Source organism: Falco peregrinus, chromosome 5 (genome assembly GCF_023634155.1).
Source record: "Falco peregrinus isolate bFalPer1 chromosome 5, bFalPer1.pri, whole genome shotgun sequence".
Lineage (NCBI taxonomy): Eukaryota > Metazoa > Chordata > Aves > Falconiformes > Falconidae > Falco > Falco peregrinus.
The window spans coordinates 11915073-11929674 of record NC_073725.1 but is presented as its reverse complement, the minus strand read 5'-3'; the positions used below and the strand labels follow the sequence as shown (position 1 = coordinate 11929674).

Genomic DNA, 14602 nt, shown 5'->3' with positions numbered 1-14602 from the left:
GAGGCACCCCTCAAAAGAAGAGAAGTCTCAGCACCAACATGGCCTAATTCTCTTGATTTCTGTAAGAAATCTGTAAAAAGCAATAGTAGTTAGGAAGCTGATTGGATCCGATGTGCCTCAGGATAAACCTGAGGCCACTGATGACTTGATTGAATGGCTCCATCACTGTACATCAGTGGTGTTTGGAGAATTTATTTTGGTTTTGCCTTTTAAGTCATGCCTAAGTTGATTTTGTGATACCCTTTCACAATGTATATGATGGGGATCCTGAGAAACTTTGGAGGCCTTACAGCCTTGTCCTTCATTCCACTTTTCTGCAGACATGTCTAATGGCCACCTACCCTAGTACAAGCAATAGTTTGTGAATGAATCTTGAAGCCGTTCCCTATTTCAGTCTGGAAAAACATTAGGGAGATGAGGATCTATGGAAAACACAAGAATGAAACTATTACATGTGTATATATGGCAATTAAATTTTTCCAGCTGTGTACATATATAAAGCAGATTTCCTTGAGAAAGCTCAGTGTTCCTACTTGCGCTAAGGGGAAGAAATGTGTCCCATTTGCTATTTCCCTCAACTCTTCATTGAATGTTTCTGTGCAAAAAACAGAAGAGGCATGTGGCATTTCCCCTCACATGCACAGAGGGAAGTGAGAGCCTCCAGCCCAGCAGAGAACCTAAGGTGTCTGGACTCAAGCCTTTATTTCAGTAGAAAAAATGAGGGCAAGAGGGGGCTGAGGAATCTGTTATCTAATAAGTAAGAACTCAGCACTTAGTCTGTGCAGTGATAAACATAGGGGAAGTTAACTGTTGTTCACTGGTGCATTCAGACTTTTAGGATATGCAAAAATTATGTCTAACAACCTTCAGAACAGAAACGTAGCAGCTATTTCAGGTTGGGAACATTATGCTGCTGTTGGTTTTGTATGGTGCAATCAGGTAACCAGACCCTGAGAGAGGAATCATTGTGTTCAGAAGGTATTTATTTTTTACTGCGAGAATCTTTAAACATGCAGTGTTTATTTATCCTTTAAACTGCAAGTGCCTCTCTCCATCCCAGCTAAAAATTGTCCATGTGACATTGTCATTTAGCACTTCCAACAGTGTTGGTAATATAGTACATCTGTCATGAACAGGATTACAATTTGGTTTCACACCTCAGTCATCGCTTAAATCTTTAACAATAACAAAATCACAAATAGTGGGCAGAAAACAAATGTATTTATGTTTTTCTAACCATTCAAGATGTTTCAGGGCTTCCTAAAAGCCCAACATGAGAGCAAGACCCCTATCAAGAGATAATAAGGCACCCATCTTGAATTAATTCTAATCTAATCAAATCTGATTTGATCTGATCTAATCTAATCTCATGTCTGTCCAACCAGTAGGACTTTGTTATGCTATCTGCAGACATACTGCTTGCACAATGGCTTGGGAAGTTACTCCCTGCTTTAGCCATGCATCTTTTGATAGTTGTGCTGGTTAGTCCTAAATTTGTGGCTGCAGCAATTATGCCATGGAAGGAGAAGCAGATTGCTCTGACACTGGTATGAAGAAGTTGTGTCGTGTCTAGAAGCAGCAGGTTTGGTTCTTTTAGGTGATCCACTCCTCTGCAGAGAACAAGAGTGATTTTAACAGTAACAGCTGGCCCGGTCTAAGGAAAATAGCAAGGGGAAGGCAATAGCTGTTACTAGCTCAAATGATAGTCAGAAAAAAAGAATGAACTTTTGGAGACATCGATTTCTTCTTTTCTTTTTCTTTTTTTTTTTTTTTAAGTCTATTATTGCCAGCTGTCTTAATTTGTCTAGTAAAAATCATGAGTTTTCCCTGCAGAGCTTGTACAGCTCACAGTAGCTGTGGCTGTTGCGTTCTTCTGTGGTTTCTCCATTTCCTTGTCTCTGAAGAGTTGTCAAGTCACTGGGACATACGTCAAGTCACTGTGGGGGTATAACAGACCTGCAGAGCCACCATCTTCGTGGTCGAAGTGGGGCAGGTTCTGGTTATATGCTGTGTGGACACCATGACATGTACCATGTATATGCTGCAAGGCTGCTAGAGGCATGCAGAGGACCTGCATTTCCTACTGGTCTTCCATTTGGCTATGGCAAAGCACAGAAACAGGGCTTATTTATCACAGATTTCAGCTGAGTTATAGCTAAGCGTATGTGTAAACACTTTGCTGAACTGTTCTTTGTGAAGACTGTTTGCTGACCCAAGCCTATAGAGCCCTAACCCCTCTGCAATAACCTAAGCAAAGATCTTCAGCGCAATTTGCACTCTGTGCAGACACCTTGTCTGCGTCCATCTGAGTCAAAAAACAGTGGCAGGGAAAATCCCTGGAACGGGAACTCGGTCATCTGTGCTGGTACCCGGTCCAAGCAGGCAGCAGCCCTCCCAGCAGGTTGCAGGCAGTGCTTGGGAGCCAGCGTGGGCCGTTCCCAGTGACCAGATCAGAGGCAGCCACATGGTTTTGGAAGAGAAGAGCGGCCGGTAGCATAGATGCAGGCCATACTGTGCTGGCTGGCCTCGGTGGCCAGGAGCAGTCCCCGGCAGGTTTCATTTAAAGCTGTACAGGTGCAGGTTTAATTTAAGGCTGTACAGGTAGAGCTTTAAGGCTGAAATGGCTTTGGGTGGCAGTGGGATGGCGTATAGTTTCTCATGCCAAATATTGATGGATATTTAATATACACTTTGGGCACATGCTGTGACCAGGGAAGGCTGCCGACTGATGTTGTGTGAGTGCTCCCGATTCCTGCAGTGCTGTGCTGGGTATGAGCACGACAGAGGAGAATCACAAGTGTAAAGTGCTTTAAGATCACACTCTGGCAACTCTTACCAGAAAAATACTCTTGATTAGAAGTGTGATCTTTCTGTAACAGCATTTCTATACTACCAAAAGCCCTTTGTGGATGTGGTTACACTAAGGGAAAACTGAAAGCTTTGACTAGTATAACTTACTTAGTTTGGGGTATCTGTGTAAGCCGCACTGTCAAAAGCATGGTGCTGTAGGCAGAAGCAGCTCTTCATGTGGAGGGCATAGGTATATCAGCCAGTGTTGTCTGGTGTTCTTTTTCCAGCACAGGTTTATCCATTCTTCGCAGCACTACTGAATTTTCCATTATAAGCCATTTTTGCATTGTTTTCCACAGGTGGTTTTAAGTAGTTGTCTGTTCCGAAACAGGTGTCAATTCCAGTGACCCGCCGTGCCAACAGCGTTGGTGGGTCTGGTGGGAGGACAGGTCGGTGTTGAGGACTGCTGCCTGCCTCTCCATACCTCAGCTCCTTACCACTGCTGCTCCGCTGCATGGCTGTATCACTCTCCGGTGGGTAGGATCAAATCCCCCACTAAGCCTGCCCCAGGGGGTCAGTTACTCAGAGTTTGCCTTGCAGCAAAATTGCAGTGCTTGATTTTTCACTCTAAACTCAGGTATGATTGTTTTTCTGAGATCTGGCTGGAGTGAAAACAAAGTAAACAAAGCTAAGAGTACTCCACCAGACAAATAAGGGCCTACTACATGATTTCTGAGTATTGATATTCAAATACATGAGTTAATTCAGATACATGAATTAAAAGAATGGTGTGAATTCCTGACTTATCAGGTCATTTCATTCAGCGCACGCCCATGCAGCCTTAGCTGCAAAGGCTGGCAAAACTCTCATGACGCTGAATTTTCAGTTCTTTTACCAAAGAAAAACTTTTTCACTCATGGTAGATGCTGATGGAGATGCTTGTATAGGTGTTTCTGGGGAGTGCTGATAACTCCACATTCTGGGTCAGACCAAAGTTCCATCCAAGCCAGTTTCCCATCTCCCCGGGGAAAGGATGTGAGACCAGGGAAAGCCTGTATGGATCCTTTGCCAGAGGACTTCCTCAACCTCAAGAAATTGTGTCTCAGCTGCACCCCTAAGACCAAGGCAGGGCCTTGGTATTTGTTTTTGGACAGGTGTAGTGGTGTTCCGGAATAGTCCAAAAATGGATCAAAGTCTCCTTTTATAATATTCAAATTAGAAAGAGTTTTACAAGTTCAAACAATTTTTCAAAAAATCCCAGCAGGATAGTTTTCTACTTTCAGCCATAGCATAGCTACGCCTTCTGATTTAGTTAAATACTAGTTGGACTTAAGAGTTCAACATAGGTAAAAGTTAGAGACTTTGGCTGTGAGCCCATTTCCAGGGACATGTGTGGTTGTGTTAACGGCTGGGCCCCATCCAGCATGCAGGAATGTTTTATCTGTCTGTCTTTCTCATACATTACTGTATGTTAAGCAGAGGGAAGAAAAACTGCAGCAAGGGCATGGGGAGGGGAGGGGAAATAAAGGAATATGATAGAGACATGAGAAGAAAACTGAGAGAAGAGGCAGATCTTGAAGAAATTTAAAAATAATTAATAGAATAGGAAGGTAGAAGTAAAAGTAAAATTCCTTTCATCCGAGTGCAGGGGCACGGTTTGTCCTTACCTCTCTACCTGTGGGGTGCTGCTGAAAGGGAAGGCCCCTTTCTACAGCCCGTCCCATCTGAGTGCGCTGGCCGGGGTCCCCAGCAGCCGCAGGGCTGCTAGATCCTCTGCGCGGGCAGGGGGGGGGCGTGTGGGCAGGGGTTTTGGCAGCTCTTGGATCAGCATAGCTGCAGCATCAAGCTGCATCGTAGACATTCAGAGGCAGGTGAAAGCCCAATACCTCAGAGCGTCTTTGGAGACAGTGGAACAGAAATCGTGCCTCTCAGGGTGGAGTGAAACCTCGCCTCTGCCATGGCTATCAGGAACGCTTGGGGCAGGCAGCTTAGAAGTCTCAATAAGAGGCCAAACATTAAGTAGATGCGTCCTCCTCCTTCTCCAAGGAAATCTTGTGTGCAATGGAAGAACTCCTTTTGGAAGTGCACTATATGTAGAATAAGGAAAGAAGAAGACAAATCAAAAGAGACACAATGCCTGATACCATATTCTGTTAAGGATTACATAGGGTTCATGGTACAAGCATCATGAGTCTGTACACATGAACGCTCACTTATGCCTCTGGTATTAGCAATAGAAACTCACACGCTCATACATACCTAGTACAAATCACGCGTAGCATAAGAGGAAAACTCTTCTGTAAGCAAATTTGTCAGTGTTTGGATCATGCATTAACAGTTCTGTAGGACTACCAACAGGTAGGTGGTCCCGGGAAGAAAAATAACATGACAGTTATATTCCTTGTTTCTGAAAGGCTGAATCGATACCCCAGTACCAGTACACCAGTGCCTATAAGCAGCCAAATGTTTACTGCGCATGCAGGAGATAGGGCACAGCAGGGAACCGTGATGCTGGCACTTAGCAGATTGCGTGTCAGCCTCTTCTCAGTGGGCTTTGCAAGCCCATCAAGGACAGAGATAGAAGAGAGGGGATTCTGCCTCCTACTGAGAGGCTTCGAGAGCAAAATACAGGAACACAAGTGCTTTTCTCCTCTGCAGCAGACATGTTGCATGAAAAAAGTCTCGAGAGCAAAGGGTAATGGGAACAGTTACCTGCCCCATGTGAAATGTTCACCCTGTAGTGTAAGAAAACACTTCAGAGAAGTGAGTAGTTGAAAGGATTTGGGCAGAATTCTTTTTTTTTCTACATGCTGTCTGTATGAGAGATGAAAGATTGGTCTGTGTCCTGCTCACACATCAGGACTCTGCTATACAAGCAGATGGGCAGATTCCCAACAGAAAGACACTCCTCGCTTTGGAGAACTTATGGTCTGACAAGCAAACAAAAAGCTCCAGAGAGCCAGGTACGCAAAGCAGTCAGAAATGGTGGGGCATTTCTGCTCAGTGCTCTGGCTGCCTACTCACCTAATAAACAAGTGTGGGTGGGAAATGAAGTCGGTGCTCTTTGCTGTAGCTTTGTGGAAATGTGTCTCATCAGAGCACAGTTAAGAATTATAGGGGTGAATGCTGGAGAATTAATTAACCTGGTCACACTCACATGGGGCAAAAGGCATGAATCTCAGCAGCAAGAGGGTTACAAGCTCCAGGGCAGGTGGAGACATGTCTGTCATATGATGGTCTCAAATTGGGCTGGATGTGTCTCTGGCATTTAATGTGGCTTAAATGTGCCGTTGTGTTGGGCATGGGGCGGGAAGATGACTCTTGAATAAGAGCTATCACCTTTGACTTAAAATCCTGGCCATAAAACCTGTCAATGAAATTGCAAATTAGAGAATGCACAACTACAGCCTTAGTCCAAAGAAGGCTGCATGTCTGCATGGCTACAAGCAGGTCATGGAGGGCACTAAATGAGCTGGTCAAGCACCTGTGCAGCAAGGCTGCAGTGCTACAAGTCCAGTGAGCTGCATTTGCTCCCACCACTCCTTGCCAGAAACCCCTAAGGTCTGATTCTTCTGGCTTTGCACTCTGCATAATCATTAACACTGCTTCCAAGAGTTTGGTTAGTGGGTGTAAAATACTACCAATTAGTAAGGCATCATTTTGCCACCACTTCACACTGCTGTAAAATAAGAATGTAGGCTATGGAGCAACAAAGAACTGAGCCCCCAGTATTCACTTCATTAGAGAATCAGTTGCCATATGAATGGGAAATAACAAGGGCAAATCCATCCATGCTGGAATTACACAGACTGCCTGAGCTTGGGCTAGATGGTTTAATAGAAAAGGAGAGCCATAGAATAGAAGAAAAGTAAACAAATATGCAGCACCAGTGGATTTGGAGCAGGGAGTGAATTTTACTTCCCATTTTCCTGCTCCTATGTGAAACTTCAAGCAACACCCTGCTCTAATGTGTTTAAAATAATTTGTATAAATGTATAATATATGAACATACAAACATGTGTATGTAGGTAGTGTAAATATCTATTTGGAGATCACACTGTTCTCAGTATGTTTTCCAGGATAATTCTGTTTGGAAGAAAAATTATGTTGCCCTTCATGTGGATTCTCACGCTCTTTGCATGTGTCTTGCCTGTGGAAGGTAGGTACTTAATTCTTTATTTCTTTTTCCTAGTTTAATTTGGTTTTGGGTGCTCATTTTTTTTAAGTCTGCTTTGCCGTAGGCCCTGCAAACAATAATAAAAAAATACTGTGGCAGTTGCTTCCATGTGGCTTGCCAAAGGGGTGTTAAGAAATTTTCCTCGTTGTTCTGTATGTGTGAGCTGCAAAGAGGTGATAAATTGCTGAAGGAAATTAAAGCAGGGTGTTGAAGCTAAAGTTTTGTACTCTTCTGATTTGGGCAGTCTTGCCCAACAAGCTGCTGTTGTGTTGGAAATCAAAAGATTAGTTGCTCTCTCTGACTTACCCAGGAATGCTGCAAAGAACGATTAATAGATAAAAACATTATGCAGCCTCTGATGCTCTCTGCGCTTGGCTTGCTCAGGTGATGGAAGAAACCACGGTCTATCAGAGAGGAGCACCTGAAGTGGTAACTGTAGTACTTTGGACAAGCAGTCATTTCTAATCGTGGAGATTCCCACAGCCCAGGGCTCTGCACTGCCCTCCCCTTGCTGCAGTGCGGAGGCACCCAGCACCTGCGCTCCTGGGACATCGGCTGTCCTGTGGGGCGGGCTGGCTGGCAGCGAAGGCAGTTCTGTATCAGCTCAAAAGTTTTGTGAATTCTTCCAAGGCCGTTTAGCAACCAGCATCTCTCAGTGAGCAATGCTTTGCTGCAAGTGGGGAAGTCGTGGCTGCCAGAGTGCCAGTCACAGCTGGGTTATTTTGCTTTGTCTTACGATGGCCTCAGTGCACTCACCCTTTCCAAAATGAAGATCTTTTTCATTTATGCCTTCATCTGTGGTGCTCTTTTGTGGGTCCACATGAAGAGTTTTTCTTTGCCTCTCTCCTTCCCCCAGGTCCTGGGGAGTTTTGCCTTCAGCATCATTGGCTGAACACCAGTAAGGCCGGCTTGAGCTTGGGGTCCAAAAGTTTTGCAATGCCTCAAGAGGGAAGGGAAGTCTTGTGGGCTCTGTGTTGCAGATGGGGACACCAAGGCGCGGGTCTGCAGCAGGGGTAACTCCACGTTATTCAGCAACAGGCAAGGAAGCCTGGCCAGGCTGGGTGATGGCTCAGAGCAATCTGTGCTTGCACTGCTAGCCAGGACCTTCAGTCTTTGCTACACTTGCTTGAAACTTGCTGCAAACCCAGCTCTGACACTGGGCTGAGAGGCAGGCACTTGGAAAGCTGCCCACAGCCATGTGCAAGGTCACACAGGCTGCTGCCGCCCCACTCCGCTGCTCGGGGTGGCTCCTTGGCCACAGCAGCGCTAGGTCGAGACCAGCACCTGCAGCCACAGTTCACAGTCCGACCCCCTTCTGCAAGCGGCTTTTCTCTGCCCTTGGTGGCTGTAACCTGGGAGCCAGTGAGGTAACAAGCCAACGTTCTGCTGCCTGGTTCTGGGATGGGGGCAGGCAGGCAGGGGCGGTAACACTTACAACCCCCTGTGTGCCTCGGATGGCCGTAACTCCCAGCAGTCCGGTTTACACGTGTTTTCCTAGCCTTGCTGCAGCGGGCAGGACCGAAGAGGAGAGCAGGAGGTGCCTGCTGAGATCAGCTGGATGTAGAGATGCAAAGGAGCAGGGGATTTCCAGGCCAGTAGTCAGACTGGAGCTGCAGCGGTGATGTCCCAAGTCTACCACTTTCTTGTGAGACTGTCAGTGCTTGAAAGAACCAGACTTCGTGTTCGTTTGCAAGGCTGTGAAAACACACATATGCACAAACACATATCCGGGCTGAGGCTGAAGTGAGGCACTAATGCTCACTTTCTTACAGGCGTGTGTGAGGCTCAGGCACTGGCTCACCCATGCGCAGCCTGGCATGCTGTATGGCAGCGCTGCCACCAAACACTGCTGGGCAAGGGGGTCCCAGCTGCTTTGGGTCAGCTGTAGCATGCAGCCATGCAAAAGCAGATACTGCCCAGCTGCAGAAGAAGGTGCACGAGGGAGGAAGAGGATTGTATCTGTCCTTTTTCTCTCATATGCCTCAGCCCCATGAAACACCCTGCAGTGTTGCTGCCTGCCAAGGAACGGGCTGAAGACCCTGTGCAGCAGGTTGTGATGTCCAGCAGGTCCGGAATGACCCATGCAGAGGTTAGGCACCAACACAGAAGCAGGCATCTCAGTCCCTCCAGGAAACAGGGATTGAAAGTGGGAGAATCACCCTTTAACCTATCATCTGCCCCCAACCCCTTTGGTAAAATAAACGCTGCCATTTGACAAAGAAAAGCACTCTAGTACGGCAAGCTTACAAAACTATTCAAAGCAGCAATGACAAAACATTAAAACTGAAAGTAACAGCATGCTGCCCTCAAATCATATAATTTGCTGTTCGCTCATGCATCATGGGGCCATGTGAAACACCAGCTGCATGGGGGGAACCTGGTGGGAAAGGGTGGGAAATTTCTGTAAGCACGGACAGTATCATGCTGCTGCATCCACTGCTCTAGCACTGAGCATGATTGTGGACCATCTCAAAGGGTCTGTGAAGACGTGTCCAGTTGTGGAACATGAAAAAAACAGGAGTGAAAAAACATGATGATGTCCAACTGGATGTCAGGTCAGCCAGCGTGAGTTGTAAGTACAGGTAGTAACCAGCCCACCAACAAGCCAGAGCTCACATTTTGCTCACAACATAATTTATCTAACAGCTGCAAGTAGCAAACCAATATAGTCAAAATTAAGTTGTTCCTTCATAGAAAGAAGGAAGGGAAGGTTTTCTTAATAACGTATCACAAATATTGTCCTCTGCCCTTGCCCAATACAGTGTAAACTCGCTTGTAATTTGTGCTGGAGAGGCGGAAGTCAGCTCCATGTCTCTGCTTCATTGTAAACTTAAACTTGAAATCCTTTTCTTGCACTGATCCCAGCTTTGATATGCATTAGTAAACATTCTTGCCACCAAAGTTAATCTGGAGTGAGCTTATGATGATTTGTTATATTAGACACTAAAAAACAGTCATGAGACCATGATTTGATAGTGTTATCTCAACACCTTGCATAGAGATGCAAGGATGATTTGGTGACATATCATCCTTGACACATGACACATAGAGACCATGCTTCAATCAACACACCATGCCTCTGGGCAGCATGGTGTTACAGCTTCTGCGGGGGAATGCCACTGCCTGCGAAACCGCCTCTCCTGCAACTAGTGGTGATGGCAGGGCTATGGAGACTGGGAAGCAAGAAACTAAGCCTGGTACTGGAAAATCAAATACACCAAAATATAACAAATTTCCTGCATGATTAATGAAATTTTATTATTTACAGGCATGTCTAAGCAAGACAGAACCTGCTTTTCTTTTAATTATTCATTCTGCAAATAAATGCAGGAGTAATAATCCTAGCAGCTCCACTGGCACTAAGTTGGGGCACAAACCCATCATAACTTCTGTCATTTCATTTTAATTCTGCCTTAAATCACTCTGTTTCATTAAATTCTAGTTACCCTGATTTATTTGAGCATGGTGTGTGCATGCACTGTCCCTCAAAATGTGTGATGGTAATGAGCAAACACCAATGGGGTGATGTTGTGATCAATAAAATTATGCCAGGTATGAAGAGAGCTTTGTTTAAAAGTGGAGTCAGGATGTGTTTTCATAAGCAGTAGTTCAATCTGTTTTTGCTGCAAGCAGGGCCGGGCCTTAGCTGTCCATAGGCAAAGAAACAGCAGGTTTCATCACTGCTCCACACTGATGTCTTTCTTCCAACAGGAAGGAGAGGCTGACAAACCTTCCCCGGTAGTAACTGTGACTGGTTGCAACGTCAGCTGAGCAGAAGATACTGGTGGAGGTGCTTCTTCACACAAATGAGACTGCACACCCAAGCTCCTTTTCAATCTGTTGAGAAGATCATGTGTTTCACTGATGTGGATGTGCCTGTTGTGTGAGGTAAGCACTGACTTTTGGCTATACCAATGGTAACGAAGGGTTACAGAAATGATGAAACTCAAAAATACAAATGGAAATATCAGGCCTCCAGCCTACCCACTGGGCATTTCTTATTGTCAGGTGAATGGATGAGAACTGTTGTGATAAATGTCATGTATCTTGTGGGTTGTTACACAACACTGATGAGGAAAAAGGGAAGATGCAGAAAGGAGAAAGCCAGGGCTGCCTGTCTCTGCTTGGGAAAATAACAAGCCTTTCATTAGAAATGCCTTTTAAAATGTTATCTGGAATTTATAAGAAGGCATTGTTGGTCCTGAAAATACTAGTTTTTGTTGTAGCACAGGTGAATATCAGGTTGCTACCAGGGCTTTGCACACACTGACACTCAGGCTCAGTGGCAAACAGGCAAGAATGTAGGTAAAGGCTGGGCAGGCAGCAAGATGCTCCCTTGCTTGGCCCACGCGGGTCACTGCTGGCAAAACAGCTTTCTGTCCTCGCAGGCAGCTGTGGGCTTCAATTCACAGTCCCTGATGTTTAATTGCCAAAATGAAAACTCTGTGTGTGTGCATATATATATATATATATATATATATATATATATATATATATGTATATATATCATTACTGGATTACTGAAAATACCATTGCCTATGGGCAGGAATATTAACATAAGGTGGGATCAATAGCAATTTAATTTTTCAAGTTGCAAATTGTGGTGACAAGGGCTAGTACACAATTTGCAGTGCAGCATGCAGACACTACAGTTTGCAGAAGCACCATTGATCCTGTTAGAAGAGTTAAATCAGGACTTTGGTCCTACCTCATTATTTACTTTAGCAAGAAAACTTGCACACATGGTGTAATTTGTATACCTTTGTGGCTATTTTCACGTGACCGTTTTGAGGGAGTCTCTTCTAATGTCTTTTGCCAACTCAGGCTGGCAAAAACCACCCCACAGCACAGCGTAAGCATCAGGTATGGTGACTGCGGTAAATGACAGCAATTTTGCTAACACTGCACTACTGTGTACATGGCATGGGAGCTACTGTGGGCTAGTGCTGAAATTTGCAGTGTCACGGGTAGTAAGTACACACTCTTCAAAGCCTTGTGTACTCAGGGAACTTTCAATGGTTTAAGTTTCATACTGGGGAAAACTGTACAAGTACTTGGTTTCAGTTTAAACACAATTTATTTTAATGTCATCTCTTGGGGGGGGGGGGGGTGTGTGTTTGGTTTTTTTTACCAAAATCAGTGAAACTAAATGAAAGATGTGTCTACAAACAATGTGCTGGATGCCCGGCATGGGTGTCAGGGCCCTTGATTTGCATAGAGACATTGTTTTTCATTACAGACTCGCAGTTGGGCTGGTTGGAGGTGAGTCCCAGACACGCTGTAACACCACAGTGTGAGGAATTTGTCCTCGGGAGCCAGAGCTGTGGCCACTGAGAGAGGAACAGTCAAGAACAGAGGAGTTCGCGTAACTGCACCTAACTCCTGAGGATGTGCAAAAGCTTTTGGTCAAACACTCTGACTGTCTGTCTCCAGCTTGGGCATCTTAAATTAAATCTTCCCATTTTTTTTATCTGATCTGTTCATCTCCCTTTTGTGTAGCTCTCAGCCATGAAGCTTTGGTGGCTCTGCAATATGGTATTGCTGAGCTGCTGCGTGAAGAATAAACCACACTTAGAGGCTGTACACACTTGTGAGGAAAGCCACAAATACTTTCTCATATGTGATGATATTTCATCGCTTCTCACGTAAGAAGATAAATTAGTGGATGTGCAAAACATCACAGAGTGACATAGGGCCAACAGCTGAGGTAAGGACTTCTACCCTAAGCAGAGATCTGTCCCTCCAAACTTTGACCCTGTGTCAGAGCCAGTGTTCTTGTAATGTACGTTTTAAAAATGTATGCTGTAGCATCTTATGACTTTGTTAATATACTTAGACTCATTTTACAATATACACAGTAATTGCTTTTCAGTGAGGTCCTAGATACATGAAAGATTTAAAAAAATGTAAGATTTTTCATTGATGGCAAGTTTTAAAAAATAAAAGCTGACTTATTACTTGAAGGAAAGAAACAGGTATTTTTAGTCAGCAAAAGAGAATATTTTTAGCTTCTAAATATGCAGAGACACTAGATCAACTATCACAAATGTGTGCTGGTGATGCAGCCAACAACACTTAATTATCAGTTCTACAGGAAAATTAGGTGAGAAAATTACTTGTCTTTTTATATTTATTTTATTTATAAAAGAACCCAAAGATGATGACAATTCTCTCACTACAGCATGTTTGTCTGTCTTATTCTTCTCCATTGGTGATGCAGATTGACACATTCCTGCAGTGTACACAATTTGATTTGTGTTTACAAAGTTTTCTTCTGCAGTTTTGAAGGCAGCTGTTTCAGTAGTGAAGCACTCTCATCTTTTATAATGTCTTAGATTAGAAACATTTGAAATATGGGAGCAAGAAAGCTACTTGGTCTAATGCATTGGCCTTCTTTGCAATGTACGGGTCATTGGTTTTGTGTGTTGATATTATTTGTGTATGCATCTTCTTTCTTCCTTCAGAAATCATCTGGGGCATTAAGCAATATCTAGGCATGAAGATGCTGGACATACTAGTGTGGCTTGGTGTGTCTTCAGTAGCTTGGTTTGTGGTATTTTGGCCCGAATGATAAAGTGAACCAGTCTGGTCCGTGCTTATAATTCTTCTCATTTACACTAAGCAAACAGCAGATGTGCTTTTGGGTTATGGTTTTACCACACAGTATTTGTTAGCATCCCTACTGAGTTATTCCTGGGTTATACCCAGCCTGATTATTTCTTCCCACTGCAGGGGCAGAGTTAAGCAGCCACAGCTAGAGGGAAGAGGAGGGCAGAGCGTGGAAGGGACCCCAGCAGCACTACAAGCCTGTTTTGCTGCCAGACATTTTCTGTGGTGAAATTGCAGCCCCGTGGAGCATGGGAACAACAGGAGATGCTCACCATTTTCAGGGCTAGAGCTGAATCTGATCAATGATTTGATTTTGACTACGCTAACCCTGGAGCCTGCAAGAAAAATTTCACTCTCTGAAAATGCCTTAATATATTATTAGTTTCATGTCCCAGATCAGGCTTCAATTCCTTCACACCCAGGTGTATAGCAGAACCAGAGACTGACCAGACCCACAGCCCAGTCTGTGTTTGGTCCTGACTACTTCTTCTGTAGATGTCCTCTCTTCCCAGATGGGTAGGGATCAGCTAAACTGCACTGAAAGCTTTTGTGCTAGCAAATCTGGTTTGCTCCTAAAGGAACTCTAGAGAAGAGGGCTTACTTATTTTATGTTTGAAAAGGTAACTTAAATGGATATGGAAGAAGTTTCTCAGCCTGAAAATGTACTGAAGCAGCCAGGGATGATTCCATGGGTCGTTTTTTCCCCCATAGCAAAGTGGGCTGAAGCAGCGCTTTCTTCTCTCTGACTGCTTGTTCCTGCCCTGGCGCAGCTCTCTTTGTTATGACGGAGCAGCGCCTTGTCCAGCCATGCAGTGAGAGGCACCCACGAGTCCATCACTCTTAAGGGTAATGTTTGCCTTATTTTTTCTTAGTTATATTTAAGCTGACTTGGTTTCTCCAGCCACAAATTGATGAAGAAACAGATGGGGCCGTACACAAACAGGGAGATGGTGTGGCACAGGAGATGCTGAAGTAGATGTTGCCAATGAAAGAAATGTTCTTCAAACGCCAGCCTCTGTCCAATGC

The 14602-nt window shown here is 44.6% G+C and overlaps 1 long non-coding RNA gene across 1 annotated transcript; it reads left to right on the top strand.

Moving 5' to 3' along the window:
* The first annotated feature begins 11752 nt into the window (after positions 1 to 11752).
* Positions 11753 to 12435, top strand: LOC114011395 (uncharacterized). The gene is made up of 2 exons (XR_003553264.2): positions 11753 to 11830; positions 12207 to 12435. It is a non-coding gene; the product is annotated as an uncharacterized LOC114011395 (long non-coding RNA).
* Positions 12436 to 14602: the final 2167 nt, after the last annotated feature.